The 23,942-nt window shown below is 38.5% G+C and overlaps 1 protein-coding gene across 1 annotated transcript in view; it reads right to left on the reverse strand.

Moving 5' to 3' along the window:
- LOC132317625 (pinopsin-like) overlaps positions 1-23,942 on the reverse strand; it is a 92,590-nt gene that overhangs the window by 35,329 nt on the left and 33,319 nt on the right. The gene's annotated exons all lie outside the window — the stretch shown is intronic.

Here is a 23,942-nt window from a genome sequence, read left to right on the forward strand (position 1 = left end):
AACATGTCAGCCTGAATTAGCCTAAAACCAGATTCTATCCTATGGATGATAAAGAAACTTCAAAACTTTAAAGGCAGGATTCACTACTCTGCTTACAGCATGCGCTACAAAGGGGATGAGTCTTCCTTGATCAAGGAAGACAACTATTTTGGCGTGAAAAACCATTGAGTCAAAGCTGGCTCTGGTTCTGGGGGTTGTGAAAGGTGCAATGGCCCCTATGTAGGTGTTAGCATTAAAAGTTTAGAACGTTGACAGGCCCTCTCTGATAGCAAACACCAGTTGTTTTTTCTGGTCCTTTCATTCAAAGTAGCTGAAAGTCAGGCCCAGGCCATAGGTAGTGTTGCAGTTACCTGGATGTAGGTCTATCTATCTGCACCTTTTTCAGGGAAGAAGGAGGTTTTGGTATATATTCTGATGTCCAAAAGCCAGAATCCTTTCTGTCCTGGTGCTGACCATCCAGACTGCCACCATCAGGCACCTGGCAGCAAGAACTACAAGGCTTGAGCAGATCCACTGTCCTCCTTTTGACTGCAGAAGAAGCCTAGAAGATTAATTTGGCCTAATCTTTTGGTGGCTAAGGTTATGCAAACTGCACTTCACCCAGAAAAGAGCAGGAAGGGGACAGAGAGGCAGCTACTCCTGTTCCCATTGCATAGTACCAAGCAAACCTGGGATTTTACACTAGTGTATGTCCAGAAAGTGGTAACATTGACAAAACAAGCATTAAAAAAGAGAAAATTATGTGTTTTTCAGGGGGACAGGAGGAAAATTAGAGACTTGGCAAAAGGCTGATACTGGACAGGCTCTGGGGAACTAACTAAGCTTGTTGGTGCCCAGATTTATCTATCACATGGCTGGAGGACTTTCATGGTAAGACGTTATCAACAAGAGTGTAGGCTGCTTCTGTTGTAACAGTGTGGAGTAGGTATTTCAAAAAACAGTAGGTTTTGTTGCACCATTGAATTAAACCAGAGTTAGGTGATAAAAGGGATGTTTTGTCAACAAATACAACACAGACTCCTGAAGGAGACTCAGTAGCTGCTGAACCAAGTCAAGACTGAGAATGACCCTATACCCATGGCACATAATATTGGGTTCACCTATGAGGGCGAAACTGAGGAATTCCACCTTAGGGAGGGAAATACTGAAGATCTGAAGGATACTCTCCAATAACAGAATAAAACTGCAGCTAGTTTTGTAAAGATAACATGTAAGAATATTACTACATGTGTTGCTGCTTAGCAGCACAACTTGCTATTATAAAGGTGGAAGGTGCTGAGATCACTTACAGAAAATCAAGTAATCTAGTTTCAGACTCCTTTTTGAAAAGCATGCCAACAAATTATATCTTTAACAGATTTACTTTTTCAATAGCCAGCTTCTGGGTTTGGGTGGTTTTCTTGTTTGAATAACTTTTGCAGTGGTTTTGACTGACCTGGCAGCCCGGCTGAAGTTAGGGGAAAGGAAAAATGAAAACGTATTTCTGGTTTTTAAGGCTGACTTCCGTGTGTTTTGCATTGAAAAATTTCTGGAGCAGAAGGAGAAAATATCAGACATTAATTCCTTCTTGGTTTCTGTGTACTTTCTTCCAGAGACAGCATCACACAGAATGTATATCTGCAAAATTGCTAATATGATTGAACTCTTCAAAAAGAAAGAGATGAACGGGCAGGTGTAAAATTTCTTTCCAGGTTTCAAAGTTACTACTTGATGCTAAGCAATAAAATGCTACCATCTACATAGCAAACGGAGCGCACATTGGCCTGCATCTAAAGGAAAAGTGTTTTCAATCAAAAGTGACAAAAAATAATGCTTTGAAAGACTGGAACAGTGATATAGCTAAAGCAGGAAATAACAGCCAGCGTGTTGTAATTGGCAAGGACAATAAATATAAGAGTCAGAGTAAATGTCAGCTGAGATCAGAAAACTTATTCAGCTGGAATCAGAACACATTAAAACCTTCTCCCCACCCTTCAGGTGTGTTTGCAGTTTGGTTTATGACCTCTCCCTTCTCACTGAAAAAGGCAGTATATGTATGAATGTATAAATATATTTGTATATATGTAAAGAATGTATACACACCACATACTGTATATGCTATATACATGTATAGGTACACTATACATTATATATACACATACACTATACATTATGTAATACACACACACATCCATAATTGTGTGAAAAGTGTTACACAGGAGTCATCCAAGGCTGGAGAAGAAAGTATGATGCGAAGTATGACTCACTGCCCTCTTCGCCTCTTGAATTAGATTAACAACAACCATTTCTATGCTAAATACCAATACTTCCTCTGAATCTGGGGTGTAAATTTCAAAAAAAGTGTCAGGATAATGTTTTCCCTAAAAATGGAGCTTGGGTATTCCCCTAGATCCATTTTTGCATGCATGTATAAAGCTCTCACTCACATTTAACACTACTTTTCACCAGGCTAGCACATGTGGGTGAGAACTTGACCTTTGCTTTCCTTTAGATTGGTAGCTGCTCTCCTTGCAGTGAAATTAGATGCTAAAATCTCTCAGGCATCAGCAGTCTTTCAGCACCTAACCACAGTCACCCCTTTTCCTGGGAAGAGGTCAAGTTTTCCCACATTTTACTGAGGGATCCCCTCCCACCCCCCTGAAAATTTCTATTGACATATAAGATAAAGCAAGGCATCATTAAAGACATGCGGCTATGCCTTTGACATGTAGCTATTTATATTTAAATAAGTCTAATATATGTGCTCGGATCTGCCTGTCAAATTCTGTAGACTCTACACAGAATATAAATCCAAAGTGGTTTCAAAGCTCTCATCTCACTGGCATCTTTAAAAATATAGCAATTATGCTGAAACTGAAGGCCTGAAAGTATACTCCTCCATACTCATGACAGACCCTTTCCCTCAAATTGCTATACACTTCTCATGGCACAGCTGTATTCAATAAAATACAAACCAAAACAAAACAAACCCAGCCCTCAAAGTCTGGAAGTCTTCAGTCCCTCTCCTCTCAACAGGAGACCCGACACCTTCCTGAATTTTAATCTCACGCTACAGCATATCATCCTTTTTTCAACTCAGGATGACAAGTAGGAGGGAGAAATTAATGTAAAATGCTAAGTTAGTTAGATTAATTAAATTTAAGCAATAAGACTGAAGCTCAGGTACACACATTTTTTTCCCTCGGGAGATTGTGTACCCGGGATTGTGTTGCACCTGAAGAAGTTAGGGCTCTCTAGCCCTCACTCTGATATGCCAGAGAGGGTAAGCAAGGGGAAATAGGCTTAGTGAGTTGTACCCAGCCTGGGTGTTTATATACATTTATCTTAGCTTACGGAAAATGAAGATAAATTCCTTTTCTATAGCTTGTGTATTACAGACAGTCCTCTATAAATTATGTGTCGTTTTAAGACTTCCAGTTAGGAAGCTTGTACTTAAACTGCCATAAAGTTTCATATTTGTTTTAGATTACTAAAAAGGCAAGATAAGCACAACCAAACTGTTACAATTTTATGTGTTTGATACATTACCCTGTAAGGCAGTCTTTGACTGCGCAGCAATTTGTGCTTGTGATTAAACACACAATAATCCAGGACTAAACACGACTGAAGCCCATACTAAATACTCTGTAATCCTCTCCCCAACCCCCCTACCCATTAGATGGCAGAATTGCATGTATAGAGATGGCCCCAAACCTGTTTATTATTAATAAAGATGGTACAGGTATAACAAATATGGAAAAGTAGTTTTTAGTTCTTGATTTATTGTTCATAAAGAGGATCCTATACAAGTAAAAACAAATCTGCTTTATGAAAAAGCTTTGTTCAATAAACTACTAATTGTTCCTGCTTTGTAAGTTCAGAAGCTGTATCTTCAGTGGCTATTCTAAATAACCAGAGTATGAGGTCTTTTGGCTGATTTTTAGGTCTACCTAGAATAAGTAGCGTTATTTAAAAAAAACCAAACAAACAATTCCTTTTTCTAGTTAAAAGTTTAATTTCTGTCCCCACAAAATAAAGAACTCATACTGGAATTGGGTTATTCATAATATTAGACTGAAGATTTGATGCTACAAGGGGAAGATAGCATAAAAAAACTGTGAGGAGCAGATCAGGGAATAGGTAAGGAAAGAATATATGATTAGACATGGAGGAAGTAACATCCATTCTCTAGTGCATATTATGCGGCCTCTTCTAGTAATTCCTCCATAGAGGTTTTGCTACTCTGGTGCTACAGGCTCTGCCTTTGTAATGCTGCCCTTCCTAATGGCATTTGCATCCTTGTAGGAGAACCATCATGCCTTCAGTCTGGGAACACCTACTCTGACTATCCCTCTAACACTGCTTTGAGGATCACCTCCTCCATGAAGCAGCATTCTTCTTCACATCAGGGCCCACCAAAAAGGGAAGGTAGTGGGCCTGTTAAACCTCTCAGTCTGAATAAACACACACTGCCAGCAACCTTCTCTAAGAGGGAATAATCCTGTCCCCTGTGGGAGCCAGCCATCACTCCACATGAAAACAAGATGTAGGAAATTGTGGGTGGGAGTGCCTTGGCTGAGCCTGCAACACTCATGATCATCATGCCTTCAGACAGGCAAGCTTCACTATTTGCAGAGATCCATAAACTTCAACAGCTTTTACAGGATTTTTAAGACATGCGACCCCCAAAAGGGACAAGAGGCCACCAGAAAAACAGTTGTAAATGATGGGAAGGATTTTGAAGGTGTCAGCTATAGCGTACAGCAGCTGGAGAGCAGCAATATGACATGGAAAGAAAGGGATCAGAAAAACAAGTCCTGAAATGCCAAATCTAAAAGCAGTGACTGGAGTCTTTCCACACCCAGTTGACTTGGACACATGTGAGATCCAGCATTTATGTGTTCTTAACATAGGCTTGTGATACACAGTACAACGTGGGTAAAAACAGACTATGGCTCCTACGAAATACAGAAAAGATGGGAAGCTGGATTTTGAATACTATTCCTTGTAAGAATTATGAACAAGACCAACAAAAATAAGATGCTTTCTTGCACAGGTCAAAACATTCTAGTTTTCCAAATGCTTACAACTTAAAAGGATGGGCTTGCTGACAGACTTTCAATTTCTACCCTGTGTATCCTCTCTGATGGAGTTTGTGGAAGCAATGATGCATGAAAACATCTAAGTTACAGATACATATGAGTGAGGGGGGGATATAAATGCCATTTTTCACTTTGTTTCAGTTTTACACCACATCATGACTTAAAGTGGAGCCATCTAGATGTCTTCCCTGCAGAGTCAGAAACATTACAAAATAGAGCAAAGGAGCATGACAACATATGTACGCATAGTTTTTTTAGTAAACTGTCTCTGGACAGCTGGTATATTTTTACCAGCAAACATGATTTTTCAACTCCAGATTAAGCCCAGTTTTGTCCTTTTTCTATCTTCTAAAGTTGGATATCATATTTAAAAAGAAAAGGAAATAAATGTTCTCTAATGCAACAGAAACACTGAAATATGCATCACAAAGTACAATAAACATGTCACAAAGTATTCTCTAACTAACTGAAAACAAATGGCAAATGTGACAGAGTCAGCTCTTTCTGCAATATTTTGGGTTATAGCTGTTGTTACATATTCACCAATCTGGCATTCTGAAAGTTTATTTTACTTTGTCAGATGCACATTAAAATAAATAGCAGCTGGTGGAGGCAAAGGACTGAATTTCTCCACTTTTCTACCATTTCATTTTCATATTCCCATAAACTACTCTAGTACTGTAAATTTCTTGTTACCTTGATGAAATTTTTTTACAATCTTTGCAAATAAATGTTGGGAATGCCATGAATTTCAATGCATTTAAAATCATAGAGCCAGAAGGCTGAAAGGATTTTTAAGAGATTCGGCAGTGTCCATCACCCCCCATTCCCCAGTACACACTAAATGAAGGACAAGTATTCCTTGACCAGCCTGAGAGTTACTGTGTAATAGAAAGATATTTCATATCCTTGAACAACCTGCTCCATGATTTCAATACTTATATCCTTACAAACCTTTCAGGAGCATCTGATCTAAACCTTCATTTCTAGAAATTGTTTCCTTTTGTCTTTCCATTAGTGTAAGGGTGTGCAAGCACAATTAGTCACAACTGCAGTGTTTTCACATTTGAAAACTCTTCACATGTCTGTTCTCAATAATTACGTATCTTGGTTTAACAAAACCAGCACACAGAACAGAGCTCATTCAAGGTCGGGTGTTCCACACCTCTGCTCTCACTATTCAAACTAGATCCTTTAGACTGTACTGATTCCCAACCTGTGTTTATCCATCCTGTATAATTGCTCCCGTCTAAGCAAAACTCGGCACTTACCTTGACCAATCCTGATGTTCACTGACAGTTTTAGACATAGATTCCTACTCCATCATCCAAATTGGTAATGAAAATGCTGAAAGGACTTGACAGATCTCCATGAAATGGGCATCATACAGGGACTCCTTTAAGACCGTATCTCCCTAGTTGTAAGAGCACGCCATGTATCAAGAACGTCAGTTATATCACAACTACTGTTTCCCTTCTATCCACTAGACCAGGTGACCTGGCAAAATGAAAATGAGTACTTTGATTTGGCCAACTTTTGACCAACCCATGTTGGCAGTTCTGACCCAGAACATTCAACTGCAAAGGGACTGAAGCCTTTTTTAGAGTAGTGAGAGAAAGAACAAACTTTAAAAAGAAAAAACCCCTCTACCTCCTGTTTGGTGTGGCCCAACCATGACTTAATGGGCTGTCTATAGAAAGGAAGTAGTTGGAAATGTCCAGGTAATGGATTTTTGGGAAAGAAAACTCATTGGCTGACTTTTCTGCAGTAAATGCTCGGACTGTCTGATAGCAAAGATGGTCCTCTCTTATAAATCCTTTTTTTCCATAACTGGAAAGAGAAGGCTCTAAGACAGAAGTGCCATGAATTCCTTGCGTCAGTTTTTACTGCTGGAGATGTTAGGAAGATCCTGTGAATTCTTTGTAGCAGATATATTAGAGAACCTAGATCAATCTGCAGTAAAAATGCAAGAAGTATTAGACCAAATAAATATGTTGGTGGATGTTGGGGAAGCGGACGGGAATGGGCTGCAGAGAGGGGCCAGGTTTGCACACACTTCCTAGATTGAATTGGCTATAGTCACTGTCAGGAGCAGAATACCAGGGTGATGGACCACTGGTGGGGCACCCCTATGCTCCAGCAGAACGACCAGGGGAACTGCATACAGAATTCAGCATAGAGAACAATGGTCTCATTGTAGACTTTGTATGAAAAAATTAAGCTAGAGACTATGAACACTTCAGCTATTGGTGTCTACAATTTTTCTGGATCTTTAAGACGAATCCCCTTCCACGATCTTCTTGTATTCCAGAATAACAGATGTTACACATGTCACTTTATGCCGAAGAGGCACTCCTGACTTCATAATTTACTTCACCATCTAAATATACTTACTTGTTCCTAGAGTGACATTTTCACGTGCATGCTATTGATATTGAGGAAATAAATTAATCCTCCTCTGAAGGCAATAGCCACAATTATTTCATCTTGTGGACACATAATGAAGAGGACAGACAAAAACAGACATCTGAAATATTTCTTTTTCCTCTCAAAGTTATTTTGTGTAACTAACTTGAACATGAGGTTAGGCAGCTACTAAGCCTATCAATGCCAGGTAATTGTTAAAATTGCTGATAGCACAGAGCATGCATCCAAGAAGGGGGTACCTACAGAATATTTGCAGCTGACTTTGCAATAGGTCACCACTGGTCTTCACTGAAACAAAGTTCACCAAATCACTTTAAGGAGGGTCAGTGATTTCTGTAGAGACACCAGCATCAATTAGGGAAGAAGTGGCAGTTTTATAGCACTAATAGCCCAGCTAGAGACCTACTGGCATTTCTAGGAGGGAGCCAAGCATTTGAAAAAGTGATGAGCTGTGTTAACTTCACCACACTTCAATAAATCCTTGTCATTTCTCTGCAGAAAGAGCACGATACAGAGAGTGCCAAAGCACAATTGTAAAGTATACTGACGCTGAATTATGGTGTTGACAGGGAAGAGTAATACATTACACATTAAAAGTAAAATGTGCAACTTTGCAAAAATTGGTTAGTTGGCAAACTCCAGTTTTATCTGTGAACTGTAATCATATGTAAAGTAAAAAGTAGGAGATGACTGGTTTCTCACTTACTCACTTTGGAAGAAAGCAGTGAAAAACACCAATAGCCCATCACGTTATATTGGCTTTGATACTACTCATTATTTTGAATCTTGACAGCTCCAAGAGCTCTGAGCTTGCAAATTAGCATTAATATGGCCAAGAAACAATTTCAGTAAGAAAAAGACTAAAGTAACCTCTTAGAAGATGACTGGGATATAAGATAGATGTTATTTGAACTTTAGTTCTGAATAATATTGGTTTTCCCTCAAATTTGTTTCTAGTTTGTGGAGGGGGAGGAGTACAGCAAGTGCATTACTATATTGTTGTTACTCTGCTGCTGTACAAAAGGTAGCACTTTTATAAATTATTTCTGCAGGTAGCACAGATTTGTGGGTTATAGGGGAATGAGAAGAATAACACAGTACTGATGGCAACTGAAAACAATCAATACAGATTCCAAATTTTGTATCCAAGCAGAAAAATTGCTACCACACTGTAATGGTTCATTTGAGCTATTTGCCACACACTCTCACATACCCCGAGGGGACAGACATAAGGGCGCAGTAGCAGACTTTTATGAATTAAAACTAGATGATGGCTATTCCTTAGCATATTTTAATATTTCTGTGTGGTGGTTAAAATCCTGTAAGAGTGAAGTGGCAGTTTAGCAGATAACAAGCTCGTCTTCTGCCAGTGAGACCACTGAGTATATCTAAGAAGGTATCAGTTCATACAGCTGCAGGTTTTGTTCAGGAGCAATCTAAGAATAATCCAATATTGGGTTTAAAGATATAGTGCCATTAGCATGATTCAGTCAGCAAACATAATCAGGAGCTACACCTTAACATGTGCATTAATTTAGATGAAAACAACCGTTATCAGCAAGTTTTCTGTTGACTGACACTGACATGAACAGGAAAAAGAAGGAGGGAAAAGGATAGGAGAGGATGGAAGAGGAGGGGAGAATAGAGGAGGGGAGCAGGGGGAAAGGAGGAGAAAAGGGAAAGGAAAAGGGAAGGGGAAAGGGAAAAAAGGAAGGGGAAGGGGAAGGGGAAGGGAAGGGAAAGGGGAAGGGGAAGGGGAAGGGGAAGGGGAAGGGGAAGGAGAAGGGGAAGGAGAAGGGGAAGGGGAAGGAGAAGGAGAAGGAGAAGGAGAAGGAGAAGGAGAAGGAGAAGGAGAAGGAGAAGGAGAAGGAGAAGGAGAAGGAGAAGGAGAAGGAGAAGGAGAAGGAGAAGGAGAAGGAGAAGGAGAAGGAGAAGGAGGGGAAGGAAGGACTCAGGATGATACAGACAGCTCTTGCTCGCTTATGGAGGTATTCATGGAAATTCAGAGCTGACACCCTGCTTCTGAAACTCTGTCTATGTACGCAGGGAATTCAGTGGGACTGTATATGGGCCAGGCTGCTTTCCACCTTGGATCATATTACAACCTTGGAGTCTGGGATTTCAGCTTGAAGAAGTTGAGTGTCTCTTCCTAAGCTTCTCTTTCAAAAAAAAAATTTCCTTTTGGTCCCAATTAGTCGTTCTCAGTGATTAAGTGACTGGCCAGCTCAGTGATCAGTTTCGCAACAGCAGTTATGCCTGTTATCTTTTCCTCTCTAAAGGCATACTGAAAAAGAAGCAATGTAGCAGTATGAGTCTGTATCCTTTTTTGCTTTTTTTTTTTTAATTTAAAAGGTCTGAAAAATTAATCACAGGTTTTAATTTAAAGATAAAGGAAATGCTAAGCCACATTTCTGCCATTTTCCTAATCAGTTGTCTAAATTCATTTTCTCTGCAGAGATGAAAGGGTCAGTGCATTAAATCCTTCACAGACAAACCTTTTCTCTTAAATCTTTTAATAAATAGGCTTGGTCACAAAGAACCAATTGTAAAATAACTAGTAAGTTTGAGCAAATAAATACTGTTTTCCATTATATTTAATCTGGAATCAGATTGCTACTGAACAGTGTCGTAATTTTCCAGTTGGTCATAGAAAACGTCAAGACTAAAGGATTTCATACAGTACTTGGTATCCAATGCCATGAAACTTAAGTGAGAAATTTTTTTTTTTAAATAAAGGTTGTCCTTTTTATCAGCTGGAGTGATTAATCTCTGAACAAGGCTTTCCAGGAAAACAGTAGAAATTTCCTTAATATCTTTACATCAAAGATGGCTGCATTTCTGGATGATGGACTTGTGCTTTGTCAAACACATATTAGTTTGAATGTGGAGGAGCTCAGAGAAACACTTTGGCTGCAGGTTAGAAAACTAGATAATCTAAGAATCCTTTCTGGAGTTGAATTTTTATAAATCTGTAAATAAGATTGCTAAAGTAAACAGGATCTGTGAGTATAATGTAAACAATAAACAAACAAAACCACCAACAAGTATAATGTAGAAAACCGATCTTAAAGAAAGAGAGTTTCCTGAGCTTTGTTTTCCTTTACAGGTTACTTTTCAGAAACTGAAGACAGCTTAAGTGAAAAGAAGTGACTATGTTTAGAATCACAAATACAGCTAATTATAAATAGTGGTTAATTGCTATGATTTAACCTGACAGGTGATGGACACCAGTGAATCTTATCACCAAAAATCTGTGTACATGGCAATGCCTTTATTTACTTGTATGGCAGAGTTTGACACATAGCCTGTCCAGGAGAAATATCAGCATACCACAGCATACATCAGCTATTTTAACTTCATGAGCAACTTTTTCTTCTTGTATTTCCTAGCAATTCCTCTTTATGTGTACAACTATGTCACAAGCACCAGAATGAAGGACAAAGAGTCAAAATGTGGAACTACTCTGAAATGTAGCACCACAATTGAAAGATGATAATACTTGAATGCTGTTCTCTAAGCATGTTTCTCTCACTGTTTAATCTCTCCTTGAAAGCTACTTCTGTAGCTCTGATTGCACTTGTTACCCTTTTTAGTGCCTTTTCTGTTTCTCCTATATCCTCTTCAAATAGATTACCAGAATTCCTTGCAATGTTCAAGCTTATACAATGATATAACAATATTGGGGATGTTTCTCTCAATCCCTTTCCTAGTACTTTCTAACATCTTACTTATTCTTTGGATTCTCCTGAACAGAGAACTGAATTTTTCACGAAATTACTCAAAATGACTCCATGATCTCTTTGAAGAATGGTAACTGAGAGCCCTTCATCCTATATATACGTATATGTACGATATATGCTACAGTTACTTTTCTTTGCACAAATAACTGCACATCAGGTGCTGTTACCACCTACTGCCCTCATAGGCCTTGCAAACTCTGTTCTTCTCCAGCAGTACCACGGCCGGTGTTGCCCACCCCACCCTTGATCTGTGACACCATTGCCAAAACTACTCACTCCCCTTGTTCCCAGGTTTCCTGCTTCAGACAATCATTGTTGGCCATCGTCCCTTGCTTTCCTAATCAACTGCACTCATGCCCCAGCTGATGATCTTCATGGATATTTACTATAGTAACTGTTTGGTTTCACATCTGCTAAAGGGGGCTGTAATAGAACTACCAGGGATGTCACACGCTGAGGATGGAGATTCTGCATCCCTGCACACGGCAAGTGGTCAGATCCTTGTTTCACTCTATCAGTCTGCAAATTAATACTCTGCCCAATGGCAAAACATGTTCTTTATCTTCCAAGGAAGAGGTTGGCACTAGTATAATATTATTTTACATCCTAATTTTGCTCTAGATGTGCTGTTTTTGACAATTACACCCAGGAAAAGCAACACAGGTATTCTAAAGAATTTTCTAGATTTCCTTCTAATTCCAACTTCAATGAGTCCAACACATGTCTGGGACAGTTAGTACCAAGATGCAAACTACTCTAGCAATGATTCACTAATAAGCCCAGGCCCCTTCAAGTCAGTATTCATTAAATATGGATATTGCAAATCAGCTCACTTTTGAGCAACACTTTCATTTCTGAGTTTTGTGGCAGAAAAATCCTTCGGAGTGCAATGAGTATGTAGGGATGGATATAGTCAGAGCCAGTATGAAGCCTGTCCACTGTGAATTTTATCACCTCAGAGAGAAAAGGATGATGTAGTCTTATAAAATTCCACCGTTCTTCTGGAAAGACCAAAACTAATCGAGCAATACCTGTACCTCCCTAAGGAAAGGTCAATGTAAAAAGAATACTGAGTTAACAAGATGATTCAGCAGGCTGGAATCATATTTCTTTTAACTTGACATTTAGACTGAATTAACAACCTGAACTTACTGAGCAAGCAATGGAGCTCAAAGCGAATCCATTTAGTTTTATATTGAGAAAATCCAAAATGTGCCAGGCTGACATGACTAAGCACCTACTGAGCCTTGACCATCTTGGAGCACGAAAGGATGAGCAGGACAGAAGAGCTTTCTCACTACTCAATAGTGAAAGAAAACATGCAAAAAGGAAAGGGTCCCAGGAGTAGCATGCAATTAATAAAAGGCCAAAGCCAGATTGCCAACCACAGTTACACATTTTCCTCATAAAGAGCTTAAAGATTGGTGCAGAAAGGTCAGGTTGAAACGATGGGAAAGCCAGTTCTTTCAACTTGACATTTAGACTGAACTAATATCCTGAACTTGCTCAGCAAGTAAGAGAGAGAAAAGTATCAGGAAAGGCCTTTAAAGGCTTTTAGTAAGTGCTTGCAAGCCATACCAATAGAGATTATAGAAAGCAATATCCAGGTGAATTAGTTGAGTGAACTTTCCCAGAGATAGGTGTTTTTAAAGGCCCAGTTCCTACCAAAAGCATCAGAGCAGAGTGGAGTACTAGTGGTGTTTAACTAGGGATAGCTACGACCAGAAACTAGTGGCAATACTCATTCTATTTTCCGTGTAAGGCAGTGGCTTGTGTGCAGTGTTTTACAGACTTATAACCAACCTTTGTGCATGTTCAATGGGATTCCTAATAGGAATAAAAAAATGCATATACTTCAGTGTTTGCTGGGTAGGGAAAGCTCCATTCATCATAGGTGTGTTTGCTCAATTATTTTTTTTAATTTAGGCTCAGAATATTTATTAATTTCTTTCTTTTCTACTTCTGTGCAGGTTGGTTTTATTCACACTTTGTTTATACTTAATCTTTAATAGGCCAGATATAAGTAGCAAGATGTCAGCTAAATGGAAATTTCCCTTTCCACATGTTTGGGGCAGTTTCAGGTGAAGTGTTCCATTACCAGATAAAATGGATGTTACAGCCTTCTGAAACACTACAATGTTGTGCCTCTTCTGACTAATACGTGACTAGAAACAAAACAGTCCAATATTACTGAGATCCCCTTAGTAAACACCTTACATGCCTTTTATTATCTGAGAAGCTGTTTAGTTGATGGAACTCCCATTTGAATTTAGATTACTGCTCTTAAGTACAGCAGAAGGTCTGGGATATACCCTAAAGGCAGCCCTAGCACATACTCAGCTATGATTAATCTAGCTGCTTAGCAGATGTCAGCTGTACTACTAAAAGTCAAACAATCACCCATTCATTGTAAGCTCAGACAACTCTCAAGCCAGAGACCATTGTTCATTGTTTTAAGGTGCATAGGGTGTAGACATTTTAAAAGAAGAACCATGGAAAAAAAAAGATGCTTAACAAACAGGATAGTGAAGCCTCAGACCCCTAAATCTTAAAAATTAAGAGTGAGTGTTCATTCTTTTTACTTTTATATCTTATAATAACAAAGGAAGAATTAATTAAGGCCACAAAGGAGACAGTAGTTAAGTTACAATAAAACTGTGCAATAGGAAAGTTGGACAGTCAAAGGATTAAGCGTCATCTTCTTAAAAATAACTTCAGAAACAGAGTAATACACTTTATGCATATTTCTCCAAAGGAAACATTGGCTACTTATGATCATATTTTTTTCTTCCTTATCACTCACCTGTTCAGAGGGATATCTATCTATCTACTGCATAAAGATTCCTGAGATTTTCAAGTTGAATATCTCTATAATTAAGCAGCTGAAGAGTTCGTCTGACAACTACGTTACTAGTGAAGAGAAATTCAAGTGAAACATGTGCCTGATAAGAAGAGATGTAAAACTATGTGGTGTGATAGATGGGTATCATTTCTCCTGGGAAGGTTTGGACAAGCGCTCCTTCAGTGAAGGAGGCTCCCTGTGCAACTGAAGTGTCAGGTGCAAACTGGAAAGTGCCTGAACAGTATCTCTTTCTTCCAGCAGGACCAGATGTTTTGGAGAGCCGTATGTTAGTACTTAATTAAAAAAAAGCCTCAGAAGCCTCTACTCTAAATACTTCAGGAGGACTGTTCTCACTCTGCTGGAAGCTGCTCTCCGTTGGGGCACAGCGTGTTCGCCCCAGACCCGCCCAGGCACAGCTGCCTGCCCCGCACAAGCTGCTCTGAGTCTTCGCTGCTGTCAAAGCAGCGGCACCACTTCCTTCCTCCCACTCCAACTTTGCCTTCCCACCTTATCACCCTGCCATGCGTGCAAAAAAGTGATTAATTTTCAGCCAGATGATTGCCCCATGTTTTATTCAACTGAGGTAGGCTGGGTGTTGAGTCCTGTGGGATTATATTCTATCAGGGCTGGTAAGTAAAGGCACTCAGAGTACTGCCCATCTATTTTCATTGACTCAGATATTTAAAATGCTGCCTGAAATATAAGAAGTCTGTGTGTTTAAAATATTATTGGCCCTATTTCTGCCATCATTTTTCACTTGTGACAGTGGCCCTCATTTTACCATCAAGCCCACTGAAATAAGTAGAGCCAGCTGCATAGTAAGATACTTATAAATTGAAGTATGGCCCCACTTTTAATCTGTTACAGAACACAGAAGCTAATTTCCACTGACTCACCGTAAAACAGAGCCAGTGCGCAAAGAGCAACAGTTTAGTAAAGGGGAATAATTACATAAAATAGCCTGGCTGTTTATTTTAATAACAAGGGAAAAAACAAGTATAGATCAAAAAAACCCAAACCCCTGTAATAATACTGATTGGCTTGACTGTATGAACGTGACAGAACACATCATTAGAACGTGAAAATCGGTGTGACTTTTCAACATTTCTTTGCCATACTGATGAGGCTCAGTAAGCTGAACACCAGTGTTTGCACCTTTACCCTTGTTAAACCCCAAGGGCAATGAACTATTATGTGAATGTGAGAGCTGCGCATTTATTACCATATCACTTCATGCATACTGAACAAGGTGGTGAAGATGGAGAAGGTGGAAAAAGGTTTAGGTAGAACCACAGAAACCCTCTTGGCATTTTTTAAGCCAGCTGCACTGCAACAGAAGTGTTTCATTTGCAAAAAGGCAAATTACAGGTCAATTAAGGTCAAAATTATTCCTAGTGTGACATTTTTACACTGGGAAACTGAATAACAATAATGAAAACATCCTGTGGGAACATGCAAATTTGACACATTTCTGGTGGTACCCCAAGTTTCTCTGGGTTTCTCTCTTGTTCCTTGACAATGTGCCTGACAGAGATCTAAAATGCTTGGGCTTTTAGTGCCTAGTTACCTCACAGAGCTATTTTATTCAGGACGCTAGATCTCACAGGCATTTTAGCTCATCAGCTCCAAGGATTTTCAGGCCCTTTTGTTCCACACAATTTTGGCTAAGCAACTGCTGTACAAGGGCACCAGGACCCTGAGCAGTTTCAGGGTCAAGAGAAGATTATTTTATTTTTAACATCTAAATGTCCCAGTGGAGGATTATGTCAAAACAAAATACTGCTGATTTCCTGATCCGTGAAAAATAGTGAGGTTAAGATTCGTGTGTGGCCCCTGCCTTATTCAAATCAAGAAATCTCTTTGATTAAGAAATCTCAAACTGGGAAAAGACCAGAAAGTCTGTTTCCCAACCAGCTTTACTTAAAATAGTACCCCCAATTATCTGAAGTCAAGAAAGAAAGCCGGAAACATCGATTTGTGTGCACACAATGAACTTTTTTATACAACAAGCTGCCCTTAAGGAAGAAAAGAAAATTTCAGTTTTCTTCACACACACACACACATACACGCACACATTAAAATTGAAATTAAACCTCCATGGGAAAGAAAGGCGTGGAATAGGCGCATATTTTTAAAAGCATGAATAACTATGTCTATACTACTAAATAAAAGCACTTCACGAAGTGAGCTAAAGCTCTTGTCCCTGATCATCCATCCTGCTTAACTGTTGGCATCCTTGGCTCCCCAGCACAGATTTGCCTTATCACTAAGACGATGCCCTCAAGCCACTATGTGAAAGATGGAAAGCATCAGTGAGAACTCCCAGTAGGTGGCATGGACAAGGCTGCACCAGTTTTGGCTCCCTCCTTTCTACATAGTCCTCTGACTGGGCCGCAGACTTGCACTCACTAACTCCTCTGCTATATAGATCAGGGCATAGCATATCAACTCTCAGCTCCACACTATAAGAGCTCCACACTGCAAGAGCTGGAAGGCAGCCCTCATGTAATTTCAGATACTTTGATTTGGGCAAATAAAGAAAATATGAACTACCATGTTTGAGGTCCACAAGGACACTACGTAAGGTCCAGAGGATGCTCAAGGCCAAACACTGTGTAGTATGGACATAGGCAGCTTGTACCATTTTCTTCAAGGCCAGGCAAGGTCCCTGACCATGTGAAAACATGTCAACGTTGAATATGCACAGTTATCTGCACGCATGCTCCTGGGCACAGAGTCTACTCAAGCACAAAAAAAAAATTTCTGCTTCTCCAGTGTGTATGATTTGAAAGAGTGACTTGCCTACTTCACATAAATCTTAAGTATTAAAGCATATACTCTGAAGACAACATAATCTTGCATCACTACCAAAATGTTGTACTTATTCTCATTTAATCTGTTATATTCATATTACACATGGGTTTGCCTCCACTGAAAATAAATGTAGGTTTCATAGAGATAGTATACACGTACCATTTAAGTCTAACTCTTTAGCAGGGTATTATATCCACCATAAAAAATATAGGATATAGTAGGTGATAAAAATATTAGTATAAGTGTAGTAGTTGAGCAAAATGAGTATCTATTACAGGTAGATTATGCCACCGTAGCTTTAGTCAGGTTAAGATGAAGCTATAGGATCAGAAAACATTGGAATTGTAAGACAGAGATGAACCGGGCTTTCTCACCTTCTGTTTGTGGATGAAACACTTTTAGTGCCAAATAGCTAGGGAATCTAAATTTTACCTTATTTTAATTGTGGTAAAAAAGTACAATCAATCTCATAACTCTATATAGTTTAACACATTTCTATTATTAAGATAATAAAAGCCTGACAGCTCAATTGCATTCCTCTGGTCATAAACCTTGAATCTGTGTTTATGCAGAGGTTCTCACGCAGATATGCAAGTTATTCAACTAAGCTAGCCAAAAAATCCTACCTAGCCAGTAGGATTAGAAACTAATGAAACAATGGATTAGAAATTTTGAAACAATGTTTGTTCTAGATTTTATGTATTTACCTTTCTTCTTTTACTTGTTTTTGATTTTCATTCTGTAAGCACATAATCATCATTTGCATCCATTTCATATTTCTGTAGCATGTGGATTTGTCATGTCATACTGGCGTGCATCGTTCTTCACTACATGATTAAGTTCTCAGATAAAATTCTTTCCCTCTCTGATTGTCAACGTATACTGCCTCAGGTACTATAGCCTGAGCTCTCAGGATTTGCAGCAGTGGAAGGGGGGTTAAAACAAGGAACTAATGAATGGTAATAGCTATTACAAATGTCCATGGCCAAATCCTGTAGTTGCAGGCAACACAGGACTAATGTGGAGGTGGAATAAGGGTGGAAAAAGTCAAAGCAAACATCCTGTTAACCCTCTGCTCTACCAGTAAAAAAGCAGAACTACATTTTGGACTGTGACTGAAAACCTTGCTATATATGTTATAGTACATGTGCAGTCAATCAAGGCGCTCTGCTTTAACTTCCCACCTGGACAGCGCTGGCTGGGGATTGGCATAAGTACTCTCACAAAATGGCATGGATAATGTGATATCAAGTGTGTGGTGGTCACCAGAGAAGGAAGCCCTTCAGCGTTGCACATTTGTTCTTTTTTCACTGCACAGCAGCGTCCCTTTGCAGATACACCCTCAGAAGTGTTTCTCTGGGGACAATGCCACAATGCTACATGTAGGACAATTTATTTGGCTCCAAGCCTTCTGCCAGGGATTCTGCCCGAGGTCACAAGTTGGTCTCTTAAGTGGAGTCATACTACAGGACAGTAAGGAAGCGTGTCTCAGTTCTCAGTCTGAAATATAAGTACACAAAACTACATTCTTTACCTTGCAGAACACCCTTCTGTACATTTAACCTTTCCAGTTTTATAACTGGTGAGCAAACAAAAAATCTCATGCTTTTACTTATCTGGAAAAACCTTTACTAAACCACTCCCTGAACCGAGACATTGCGAGTGCTCGGTATTGATGTACACTGTTTGCTGTAAACTGAAAGACTTGTGAGACCACAGCCTATTCTTTATGGACATATTGCATCCAGAGATTAAAGCATCAGATCTTAAATTTCTATTAGCTTGTTATTAAAGACTGTGACAAGCTCATTTCCTCCCTAGTTCATCTAAAGAATGAAAAATGGCAAGCCCAATGAAATCCTATTTTCTGGCCAGCCATTAACTTGATTTACAATAAATTTTTACAGTGCCTGATTTATGCCAATGTTGTATTACTGCTTCTCTGCAAAATACAAACAATTAACTAATGATTTATGCTTATGCAAGCACAGCAGAAAGAAGATCATAATCTTTTCTCATGCCTGTTTCCCTTCCAGCTTGCTCAGACCTCAGAAAATGAAGACTAATCTGGACACATGTGCTTCAACAGTCAGTTGACACTTTTTAATTAGAAATACAGAGAACAACCCTGAGAGAACATATCCGTCACCCATGAGCTAAACATGTGTCTATGCAAGACCTGACAGCAGCTGAAGTCTCTAAACACTTTGAAAGGTATTTTACATTGGATTGACTCACCATACCTTTACTCTCCTAAAAGCTGAGATGCTGAAATTACAAGCCTTGCAGCTATGCACAAAAAAAAATTTTCCCTTTATTTCTCAGGGTTTCACAGGGTTTCACATTTTTCTCGGCTGTTACAGAAAACACTGGATTTTGTGCCCTTGGGACAGACTCCTTCAATAAAAACTGGTATTAATGTAGTGCACAAAACTGAAACCTTTTACAGTTGAAAGCAGTGAACCCCAAAAATCAATGCTATATTTATATTGTCTTCATGATAGCTATGTAACAATCTTTTCACCTCCTGGGCAAACCCTAATAGTTATGAAAGAGTATAAGAATAAGTTAGCTCTTTTAAAATTAAGCATGCTCATAAATCTTCCTCTGAGCTAATCAAAGCAACTTTTTATTCCAGCAGGCTTCCCATTAAAAAAAGTAATAATCAGCTAACAGGAATAATCAGTGTTTGCTTCATTGTAATATCCTTGAACAGAAATGTAATGACAGAACTGTCTGAAATGTGAAATGCTGATGTCTGAAAATTGCTTATGAAAGTGAAAACAAGTATTTTTAAAGTCCTCATGAAATGAATGCCAAAATTCAATGTCAAAATGCTACAGATTTTGTTTCAACAGTTATGTTATGCTGGTATTTTATACTATGACCCTGCATTAAATATCAATGACATAATGGCATAATCATTTAACTATCATACCATTTTTCTGAAAATCATTGAAAACAGGTAGTATTTTTTAAAAAAGAAATGATTGATACTCTTTTCAAGATGAAAGTGTTTCCTTGTTTTGTTGTAATACAACAATTTACTTCTTTTAGTGGGACTCATCTTACATGTCTGCAGCTGACAAAAGTTGTCTACTTTGGGAAAAACTTCCTTGGCTGTGATTTACTTTCTCTATTCACTACAGAGGGAATGTAGACAAAAAAATTAGACTACATAGATGCTGAAAATGCCTTAAATTCTCACAGTTCTCAATACTACATGCTTTCCTTCTGTATAGTAGGAATAGTAGTATCATCTTTACAAGCATTGGAAAATCTGTGCATATTCACACCATTTTCAAACTGTCAAAGGAAAAATTTTATGGAAATCTCTTCTCTGAAAGAAGGAAGGATGAGATCTGTGTGTGCAAAAAATGGCGTCAGCGTAAAGCAGAAAAAGGAAGAAATGGGGTTTATGGTCTGTGAAAGACGAGAGTGGTTACAGAAATAACCAAATAATTTTAAACAGAAAAAGAGTTGATATGCTAAGAAGTTTATATTTATGTAAGACCATTTACAGATTGTGACCTGATTCTAAACATATCACATATTCAACAGAATTAATTAACTTCTTGCAAAATGATGAGAGCAATGATTTTTTCCCTTTTTTTCAAATATTCCATGACTTTTTTATTAGCGATTTTCAAAATCGCTGTCCCAGATATCACCTCTCCTACAGGATTCTGAGAAATGTCATCATGGCAGAAACCAAGAAAACTGAGAATAACCAGATCTTCAAAGAACTGATCACTGATACATACTATATGCAGCCCAATGGATTTCAGTGCTCCTCTTCTTTGAAACAACAAAAAAAAGTCAGCTGCTTTGCTTTTCTACCTGAGAAATTATCTAGAAATTCAGAGGAAACATACTGTTATATAGGAATGTCAGTTGCTCTCATAATTTAAAGCCCATTCTTCTACCAAAAATCCCAAATCAAACAATAAAACTGCATGTCCTGAGTGTTGTTATCACAGAACGCTCCTGTTATCACAGAATCCAAAAAATGGCCTGTTACCAGCTTTGTGTTTTAGCTGTGCAGTGGTTTGCACATGCAGAATTTGGCAAAGGCCAAACAACTGACCGGTAAGGAGATGTGGAAAATTGACTGCTGTGTGCCAGTTGAAGGCTGTACAGTAAACTTGGAAATAATGATTTTGATTATTTTCTTGATGGTGTTGGTTATAAGCGATATGATTACATTACTTTGTAACTTTTGATACTCCAGCAGACCCCTTTCATTACATTTTGCTAAGATTTATTCCAATTCTCTCAGTCTAACATGAGACATATTTCAATTAAGTTCCCATATCCTCATGATGATGTGACAGAAAACATCTATCCATTCATATGCAAATTGAATCTCTTTTTGTTTGTGAATTATATGTAATTATTATATCTTTATGGCAAGGTTTAAAAAGGAAAGGCAAAGTTATTTATCATTCTTCCTCTATACCACCAGAAGCTAGGAGAGAAAGTATATATGAAGACCCAAAGGGAAGAATAAAATTTATGAACATAGAGTAAAAAAATAACAAGATACAGTTGTCTAATGAGTATAGCTGACTGTCTTGAGCATAGATGCAGTTAGGGTCAAACATATTTGAAATTAAGTCAAATCCTAAATGTACTTAGTCACATTTGAAAGAGATGAGCTACAGGAACTAAAGGACCAGATCTACATCATCTTCACCTGAATTACATTTCTTAGGAATCTTTGTTTCATTGAATAATTAGAAAGATTTTGAGCTTTGCTTCTAAAAGAAGGCCTGTGACTACAAACCTGTTTTTACTTAGGGCTTTTAGAAGAGAGACTTAATGCTACATAATTGCTTTATCAGTTTTCTCAACATAAGTCATAACTTCAGTGCCATCAGATAAAGTTTCAGAAAATTGAGTTTCTTTATAAATAGACATATGAAGCATATGAAGCATATGAAGGAATGATGGAACAATTACTACTTTTCCATCCTACTCTTTGTATTATGTGAAGATAGTTTCTTTTCAGTTTAAATCATTGAGCATTCTGCCCTAATGTGTTGTCTTCCTACAAACAACCATTTCCAAATGAGCTGGAGAACTGGAAATAGTCACAGGAGTGATCCTTCTACTTTATAATCCTTTCCTGACTACTTTAATGAACAATGATACAATAATTGCTTTTACAGATATTTTTAACTGTTCCAAATAGTACAGACATAAAGCAGGACTAAGGAATCAGAAGTTATACATCTCTTCTTTCCTTTTTCTCTCAGACTTTCTTTGCAGGCATGGGAGATTTCAAAACCACCACTGTCGTTTATATCCAGTGCTTTAAAAAATATTCTAGAGTCAAAATCTCACCACACAGAATTCAAAATTAGTTTCTTCAGGTTTATAATTGAGTCACAATTTCACTCTGGGGCATTACTTCTTAAATAAGAGACAGAAGCACTTCTCCTCCACTAAATTTGGTATCTTGAAGTCTGGAAGAGACCTAAAGGAGGACCAGGCAGCTCTCTGCAGCATAACCCTGACTGTCCCCATTCCCTTATAAGGTGACAAGACTCAGAAAGGTTCAGGGGATGGGATAAAAAAAAGTGATCTACTTCTCCTATGACACATGGAAGTCAGAAATCATGTGGCACTTTTCAAAAGAAATAACAAAAGTTGCTATAAAGGGAAATTGTCAGGTAATTCCACTACCTGAACCAACATTTTGGTCACTAGTTAAACTAGCAGTTTATGAGGAATTAAGCATTAGTAGGTGCACCACAGGGTGGAGGACAAGGCATACTGGTAAGCCCAACTTCTATCTCATATGGGCTAGTCTTAAAATTGTCATTGATTTTTATTTTTTTTCCTTGTTTTTTTGGTCAAAAACCAAAGTCAAAGTAGAACTGGGGTAATGACGTGAAAGAACATAATAAATGTTTTACATCTCTACTTTTTCCTCACTGTTCTCAAGTAAAAAGAAAAAAGCCAACACAGTAGTACTATCATGTCAGGTCACAAGTCCATCTACTCCAGAACCCCATGAGACAGACCACTGGCCCTTTGCCCGCTTTAACACATGGTCTGTTGCACTGAGCAAGAATTGCATGGTCAGACGTGTATTACACTATGTGTTTAAGTCTTTGTGCTCTGCTTACAGTCCTTTTTATTGTTTTCCATGTCCTAGCTACATGCCATAAAGAGCTGCTGAGCTTTGTTCAGGCACAGCTTTCAGTGAAAGAAGACTGGAAATTAAATGAGCCAAGATGAGAGTCTCCACAAAACCAACCTGAAAACTTATCTTGAAACTATGTTCTGTGGTTCTTCTTGTCCTTGGACAGGATTTTTATGTGCAAGTGGGAGATAATACAGACTGAAGAGATCTCTTTTAAAAGTTTTACTAATTTTCATTAGGCTGGTTCATATGAGTTCTCTGGGCCCCTCAGTGGAGGATTTTAATCATATTGTGCCTTCTGCACCACAGTGATCGCAATGCTAATCTCTGTAATTCCACATTTGGGAGCCCACTTTTCAACATATAAACAACTGACACTGACTTCATAAAGAACATTTTTCCAGAGGGAACACAATAGTAGAGTCACAGAGAAACATCATAAGCCAAAAACTGAAAAAAATTCTAATTGCACTAGGAGAAATAAACCATTCTGAGATTCCTTCCTTTGTTCTGTAGAATGTGGATGAATAAAGTATATGTGAATAATACTTTGTGAGGGAGAAAACTTTGCCCCTTTCTACTTACGGGTATCAGATGCACCATCTTTAAAGGAAAACTCAAAAAAGAAACAATTTCAGCATCTGCAGGAATGAAAGAACAGGTTTCATAAAAACAGGAAACAAGATAAGCATGAGTGAAAATATGGACTCAGAGGGAAGAAAAGTCCAATAAAATATTTGTGTTTCTCTACATCTTAAAATCTGGCTGACTTCGGCCTGTTTAGGAGCCTGGCAGACAGAGTCCCTTGGGAGGCAGTCCTGAAGGGCAAAGGAGTCCAGGAAGGCTGGACATTCTTCAAGAAGGAAGTCTTAAAGGTGCAGGAGCAG

This window comes from Gavia stellata, chromosome 1 (assembly GCF_030936135.1).
Source record: "Gavia stellata isolate bGavSte3 chromosome 1, bGavSte3.hap2, whole genome shotgun sequence".
NCBI classification, from domain to species: domain Eukaryota; kingdom Metazoa; phylum Chordata; class Aves; order Gaviiformes; family Gaviidae; genus Gavia; species Gavia stellata.